The sequence below is a fragment of the Rattus rattus genome, chromosome 7 (genome assembly GCF_011064425.1).
Source record: "Rattus rattus isolate New Zealand chromosome 7, Rrattus_CSIRO_v1, whole genome shotgun sequence".
Lineage (NCBI taxonomy): Eukaryota > Metazoa > Chordata > Mammalia > Rodentia > Muridae > Rattus > Rattus rattus.
In genome coordinates this window covers 14,321,188-14,329,671 of record NC_046160.1, presented here as the reverse complement: position 1 = coordinate 14,329,671, position 8,484 = coordinate 14,321,188, and positions in this window count along the sequence as shown.

Below are 8,484 nucleotides of genomic sequence, written 5' to 3'. Positions count from 1 at the left end.
GCTGGCTCCCTGCTAACGAGTCCACTCCCTGTCACTCAGGTGGAGTGACTATTTGTAATCGTCTTTCCCAGTCACATGGGAAACAATCACCCAATTCTCATCCTGTTTGAATATCCTCCCGACAAAGGCGAGCCGCAGGTGCAGACAGGCCCGGGCCCGAGGACTGTTACCCTAGAGGCTTCTTATATTACTACTTAGGCATCCCATCCCAGGAAAAGAAGAACAAAATCTCTTCACAGAAGATTAATAGACACTAAATATCCAACAAATAAATGCTTAATAAAACCAGTCCGTCATTCAAGTTGCCTATGAGAAATTCTCAGAGCGAGACTTCTGGTTTCCTTTGGATTGGCAGCTTTCCGAGCACCATCTCACTTGGTGTGGTAATTAAAATCACAGGGTAATCTAGGTAAGTGATTAAAGCCCCAATGTAGGGCTATTCCTGGATATTGGGCTTGGTTTTGTTATTTATTAAAAGACTTGTAAGTCTTGTCTTTACCCATGTAGCAATACACCTATGGTTCACAGAAGGGAGCTACTTGGTGAGGGGAAGAACTCAGTGCAGGGCCATCTTCCATCCTCTGAGCTCTGCTTTCTGCAAGTCAAGGGCTCTAGAATGAGAGGATCACTCTCCTCAGAGGTCTCTCCAGCACCACCTTTTCTCTTGGATCTTGGGGTCTACAGCCATTGTCTCTCACAGGGGTGGCCCTGAGGCCCATAGAGAAGGAGACTAAGATATGTATGTCCTTAAGACAAGGCGTTGCCAGTTCTTTATAGCCCTTTTCTCATGGCTTTATGATCTTTTCACAGCATGAAATCACTGTATTCTGATTAATATAGAGAAAAATGTCATATAGGCATTTTTTAGGAGTTCACTCAAACACTTGCTCAGCCCTGACTCTGTCTGTCCACCTCAGTACCTTCTGTGTAGTCAGGACATATCTAGCCTGGGGCAGACAGCTGCCACTATGTCTTCAGATGCACCAGAAGAGGCCATCCGTTCCCATTACAGATGGTTGTGAGCCACCATGTGGTTGCTGGGGATTGAACTCATGACCTCTGGAAGAGCAGACAGTGCTGTTAACCACTGAGCCATCTCTTCAGCCCTAGAGTGTTTTTTTTTTTTAAATGTATTTATTTTAATTTCTTCTGTTTGAACTTCCGGTTGGGATGAATCCATTTGCAAGCCTGGCATCACTTCAGCAGTTCACCGAAACCCTGCCAACGCTTAATGTCACCCTGGTTCTGGGCACCACACACAAATCCACCTCAGAAAAGCAAGGACAGCCAGACTGCTGTTCTGATGGCTGGGCTCCCTGAGTCAGAGCTCGTGGGATCATCACTACTACCCAAGTGGAAGCCCCCAGGACGGAGTGACTCTGTGTGTGTCTGACAGACACAGAGCCTACAGCACGCTAGCTGCAGCGATTGGCGTCTGGGCCGTCAGGCCTGACTGCCTGCTGCATGCAACAGCAGGTGAGCCAACGGCAGGCGGTGCAGATGCTGCTGGTGGCTAAGCTGCAAGGGCTGGCTTGTGCACAGCTCTCATCCACGGTGCCAGCTGTCAGGAGGGGCCGTGCCAAAAAAAATGTTGCATGTGCTACATGTGGCATTCTAAGCGAGTGCCCATTCCTTGTCAAGATATGCCTAAGGTTGACTTAAAAAAGTTATTGGGCAGCTCATAAGCTTCTACCGCCCTTGACTTTTGACTCACTGAGATTTACACACACACACACACAAACACACACAGACACAGACACAGACACACACACAGCTAGGCTGAGTGTGGTGTCATTTTTGATCCCAGCACTTAAGAGGCAAAAGAAGGTGGAGTTCTATGATTTCACACCAGCCAGGACCACAAAAGGAGACTCTGTTTCAAGAACAAGCACAGGCACACAGATAGACAGACAGACAGACAGACAGACACATGCACACAATACATGCATGCACACATGCAAACAAACAAAACACATAAACCAAAACCCAAAATAACAACAACAACAACAACAACAACAACAACAACAACAACATAATAGTTTAAAAAGACAAACAAGGCAAGGGGGAGGAGGGGGACAAAAAAGTGTACAACAGTAATTAAATAGGAATAAAAGTGAAAATACAAAGCAAAAAGACCCCTAAATTTGTAGTAAAAAGAAGAAAGCAGAAGCACAGGGTTGGGTAGGGGGTGGAAAGAAAAAGTTCGAGGAACTTCTTAACTTCTTTTGGAGTCTTCAAAACGTGGATCCTACCAGTCACCTGCCTGGAGCAGGATGTCAGCCGAAACTGGGCTCTTGTCTTTCCTGTGGTTTGGGCTGATGCCAACCATTTGGTTTGTACTGGATGAGTGACCAGTGTTTCCCAGAGCTGCCTTTATCTCCTTCCTTCTTTGTATACCAGGGGCCTCCTCTGGCCACATGGAGTTTTGTACTCTGTGGGGCATTCAGTTTCTCTTCCTTTCCTAAGGGTAAGCTGGAAGTTGTCTCTCAAGTGTGTTGAGAGCGTGGAAAGTTCATTAATGTAGAAGACCTATTTTCAATATCCCCTTGTAGTAGTCAATCCGCTGGAGGGACTGGACACTCCAGCAGTGGCTGACAGGTAGGTGACTCTCGAAGTTGGTCCACTTGCTCACCTTAAACTCAGGGTTAGCCAATTCCCAATGTTCCTTCCAGTGTTAAGATCTTCTCCAGGCCACCGGCAGCAGGATTATGCACACTACAGCCTGGTCCAAGCCTTCTGCAGCCTGCACCTCTCATCTTGCCAGTATCTCTCTTGCTTCTCACTCTAGTCTTCTCTCCAAGGCTGTCATTCACTCTGGGGCACTGATGGGTCAAGTTCATAGTCTCTGACTCAAGGTTATCATCTGTTCTTTGGTCTTTGAGGTAACACCTTTCTGCAGGAGACACAAAGGGCTTTGTGCTCATAGACAAGCATTAGGAACGCCTGAAATGTTAAATACACAGGGTCCTTCCTGCATACACAGGGAGTGAATGCAAAACTACTTTGTCCAGAAGGCTGGGAGCGGACATGCTTACTAGACTGGTGACCTTTGCATATCTGTGTGGCTAGAGACCTTACATCATGAGATTCTCCTTCAGACCCTTATCATAGTTTTTTCCCCAATCAATCTTTCTCCCATCTTATAGGCTCTCTCTTTTGTTTTACATTAGCTGCATTATGTTTCTAATTGTTAACATCTATGATTCAGGAAACCAAGGATGAAATTCTATAGTCCCTCTTACAAAGTCACAGAGCTGTTGCTTTGAATATTTTTCTCCTCTGGATTTCTTTTTAAAAGATTTATTTATTATTTATTTTACGTATATAAGTACACTGTAGCTGTCTTCATGCACACCAGAAGAGGGCATCTAATGATCCCATTACAGATGGTTGTGAGCCACCATGTGGCTGCTGGGATTTGAAGTCAGGACCTCTGGAAGAGCAGTCAGTGCTCTAACCACTGAGTCATCTCTCCAGCCCAGACCTTGGTATTATCATGAAGCATCTCCGGACTCAGTATTTTTGTAAAAAAAACCTCTGTCCTCCATCGTCTTCTGATTGACTAATTAAAGAGCTGAACAACAAATAGGCAAGCAGGAGAGGAAAAGACAGGGAAAGAGAGAGAGACAGAGACAAGGGGAGAGATAGAGAGGGGGAGAGGGGGAGAGAGAGAAGGAGGAGAGAGAGAGAGACAAGGGGGAGAGAGAGGGACAAGGGGGGAGAGAGAGAATGGGAGAGAGAGAGAGACAGAGAGAAGGGGGAGAGAGAGGGAGAGGGAGAGAGGGAGAGAGAGAGGCAGAGAGACAAAGAGAAAGAAAGAAAGAGAGAGACACAGACAGACACACACAGAGAGACAGAGAGACAAGGGGAGAGAGAGGGAGAGGGAGGGAGGGAGGAAGGGGGAGAGAGAGAGAAAGAGAGACAGACAGACACACACAGAGAGACAGAGAGACAAGGGGGGAGAGAGAGGGAAAGGGAGGGAGGAAGTGAAGGAGGGAGGGAGAGAGAGGCAAGGAGAGGACCAGAGATCTGGAGTCACCGTTGGGACATGGATGAAGAAGGAGGTGCCAGGGAGAGACTAAGGCCTCAGAGGCAGGCAATAGACCCCAAGGCTGGGAAGTAGCCTGAGGCCAGTTAGAATAGCTGAGTGTCTGCCCAGTGTAGTGCCTGAAGCTCTTGATAAATATAAACGTCTCTGTGTCGTTATTCAGAGCAAGGGAAGGCATAGAAAAGCCCCTTCTTATACAGTGCTGGGAGGAGACTGAGGAGGGGGGAAATGGGATGAGACTACATCAAATCTCTCTGTGAAGTACATATGACACCTTCCATAAGGATAGATTCTGCAGATTGAGAAAAACAAGCTTACGACAATGGCCTGGGGTAGAGTCTGGTGTAATCAATGGCCACAGACAACACAAAGGTCACCAGGCTCCAATGCATGCCTGCTCCCAGCTTTGTAGGCAAATAACAGGTATTGAATTCTTTCCCTTGAAGGAACAACCCTGGGTTAGCATTCCAGGTTCCCCTAGAGCTTATCTGTTAGCACAGGGACCTCTGCCCACACCATGGGAGCTCTTTCTTTGTCTACTTGGAACAGCCTGCTCATTTTTATTTATTTTCTTTACCCATAAGCACATGAAGGCAGCATCTGTCTCATCTACCATGCTACCTGGAAGCTTCCTTTTCCACATCCGTGGGTCAGGCATGAGAGTGGGGGAGCTGGAGTTGAAGGAAAACAAAATTTCAGAGGATGGTAGACCAACAAAGAAAGAGAAATGAGTTACCCCAGGCAAACCTCAGGTCACAAATGTCTTTCCTGTGACCTCTATCTCAGCACTCCCCATGGGCCAAACATCCAAGCACATGGGTCTTGGGGGACAAACCGATCCTAACCATACACACAAGCTACACTTTCTCCCCTCTCATTTTCTTCTCCATACCGTTCTCCTTGTCTTTCACTTTTCTTCCTAACCCTTACACTAAGGAATATAGCCTTTTATTCTATGTAACTTTGCTTTAAAGCAATGCTAACTAGTTAAGACACTAACCGTAGCTAGCTCTTCTGTGTGTTAACATAACTGCTGACACCGTTAGGCGCCACACCCCCTGCCATACTACTGAACCACAGGAGTGATTCCTTCAGTGTTGGTCCACAGCAGACCCGTGAGATTGCCCTTACTTCAGTATCATGGTTGACTTGAGGCTGGTGGGGGCAAAGTCTAATCAAAGTTGCAGACCAGGCAAACGGCCACGAGGAGACTTTCTCATCTCATGTTTAGCTGTGTTAGCATATGCTTTGTGCATCTCCACCTGATGGGAGAGAATTGAGGCCACGGAAGCTTTTGCTGCACTCCTACACCAAGCAAGAACCATCAGCTCATGACGGGAACTCAATTGCTGCCTGAAGCTATAAGGACTTTCCTAAACACAGCGGGACTTCTCAGAGCCAGATCTGTTATCTTTCTATCTTTGTTATCAATTGTTATCTTTGACTAATGAAGCTGTGATGGTTTGCATATGCTTGGCCCAGGAAGTGGCACTATTAGATGGGGTGGCCTTATTGGAGGAAGTGTGTCACTGCGGGGTGGGCTTGGAGGCTCTCCTCTTAGCTGCCTGGGGATGCTCAGGCTGTCCCTGGCTTCCTTCGGGTGAAGATGTAGAACTCAGCTCCTCCTGCACCGTGCCTGCCTGGATGCTGCCATGCTCCTGCCTTGATGATAATGGACTGAACCTCTGAACCTGTAAGCCAGCCCCAACTAAATGCTGTCCTTTATAAAACTTGTATTGATCATGGCGTCTGTTCACAACAATAAAACCCTAACTAAGACAGAAGTTTAATTGTGAATATTATTTGCTCTTGCTACGATTTAAAAGGGAGACCCTCACCAGTTCCTGGAAGAAAATGCTATCTTTTCCTACTGCTGTGCTTTTCTATCATTTTTTTTTTCTTTTTTTCGGAACTGAGGACCGAACCCAGGGCCTTGTGCTTGCTAGGCAAGCGCTCTACCACTGAGCTAAATCCCCAACCCCACTGCTGTGCTTTTCAAAGAGCTAAGGATATGTTTTATGGAGCCAAGAATGGTGCGGTGGGAAGGGGGTGCCTCATTGGACCCACGCTGAGGCATCCCTCCCTGCTGACCCCAGACACCAGCCATGTGATGGTGCAGTGTAGAATAGAGTTTATCTGAGGGCCTGGGAAGGGGAGTTGAAAAGGGAGTAGACGCAGAGAGTGGGGGGGTGGTTAGGAAGAGAAGAGAGTCAGAAAGAAAGAAGGGGCAGAGAGAGAGAGAGAGGAGGGGCCAAACAGTCCCTTTTACAGCAAGCCAGACCTATCTGTCTGTTGCCAGGTAACTGTTGGGCAAAGCCAAGAAGAAATGCCAACATCTACATCATCATTAAACCTTTCACCTGTCTTTTAGGGCAAGTGATGGACTTAGTCTATTGGAACTCCTCAAAGACAGTTAGCTCCATAGACGCCAAGGAGTCTGGACATAATCCACGGTAATAGAGGTACTAAAAAAAAAAAAAAAAATCTGACCTTCTAAACACAGGGATTTCTATAATAATAAGGCATATACATTTCCTGAGTTCTGGAAGAAAATCTAACATTTTAGGGGCAAACGCTATACTAAATGTATACATTGATTTTATTTCAATTTTTAGAAATGAAAAGAATCTTAGACACCTGAAGCATACTGGGAGCATGGTTAGAGATAAAGCTAGATATAGAATGCACAAGGCTGCGTGTTCTAGGATCTGCAATACTCCAAGAAAGAGAGTGAGGGATGGAGCGACAGAGAGAGAATATGAATGAACACAGTACATGTGGGGAACCATTTTTGGTCTCCATTTTATAATGGGCAAAGAACTGACCACAGAGGAGTCCTAGTTAGAAACGGGGATCTGGGTTTGATTACATTTCTGATGATTAATTCCAGAAGTTTGTGAAAAGCTGAAAATCAGAATTGTGTTTACATCTTTCATACATGATTCCCACTTGAAGTCATTATGTTACATAATAGCGGGGTCATTTTTCACTGTGGTTGGGAAGGTGTAATTAATAATCTGTCTCTCAAGAAAGGAAAGAGGAACTGGCTAGATGCCCTGCCCATCTGCTCAACAGGATTAGCCCTCACATTACAAACATTCTTTGTTTCCCCTGGGCGAGAATTTAAGACTGATTTAAACATGGTCTTGTTTGTTTGTTTCTTGACGAATAAAACATTTAAGAAGACAATGGTCAAGATCCTACTGACACTAATACATGTAGTTATAGGAGGATTTGACTGTGTGGAAGAGAGGGCGGGGCAGAGATGTGTAAGGTAATTCTAGTTTCTCCAGGGTCAGGTTAATCTGAAAATTCTACAAGCTCAACTCTGAATTTCCAGGCATGTGGTATGAAAGGAAACAACATATGGAAATGTAGACTAACCTATTTCGTATGACTGTGTGATGTCCACTCTGTGATGCCCACTGCGTGATGACCACTGCATGAAGTCCACTGCGTGATGTCCAGTGTGTGATGTCCACTCTGTGATGCCCACTGCGTGATGACCACTGCATGAAGTCCATTGCGTGATGTCCAGTGTGTGATGTCTACTGTGTGATGTCCACTCTGTGATGTCCACTCTGTGATGTCCACTGCGTGATGACCACTGCATGAAGTTCACTGTGTGATGTCCACTGTGTGATGACCACTGTGTGATGTCCACTGTGTGATGTCCACTGCATGATGACCATTGTGTGATGTCCACTGCTTGATGACCATTGTGTGATGTCCACTGCTTGATGACCACTGTGTGATGTCCACTCTGTGATTTCCACTGTGTGATGTCAATTGCATGATGTCCACTGCATGATGTAAACTCTGTGATGTTCACTGTGTGATGTCCAGTGTGATGGCCACTGTGTGATAACCAGTCTGTGATGTCAACTGCATGAAGTCCATTCTGTGATGTCCACTGCATGATGTCCACTCTGTAATGCCCACTCTGTGATGTCCACTGTGTGATGTCTAGTGTGACGGCAGGTATGTGTGTATCCGTGTTTAGTTCATGTTATATGAAATACCACCTTCTAAGTTAGCCTCTTGTATCTTATCAGTGTCAGGGGTAGGTCACCACAGACACTGGACTCGGGTTCTGGGACATGGATATATTGATACATATTTAATGTTTCCTCTTGATTTCCAAAATAATTCACTGTTTCTTTTTTGTCTTCTTCTAGACTATATAGACTTATATTCCCCAAATGAGGAAAATGAGAAAAGAATGGGGTGGTTAAATTAGAGCATAATAAGTAAAGCAAGCAGAGATTGAGTAGCAGGGGGTCTGTGTGAGCAGGCTGGCCTCAGGGCTATCTTTTAGGGCAGGTAGTAGGATCCCCTGTTCTCTTGTTTTCTCTAGGCCTTGGGTTCTTTAGGATGAAAGAACCTAAGACCTTGTTGTTTCTTTTTCCTTTTTCTCTATCTTTTACAAGGGAGGA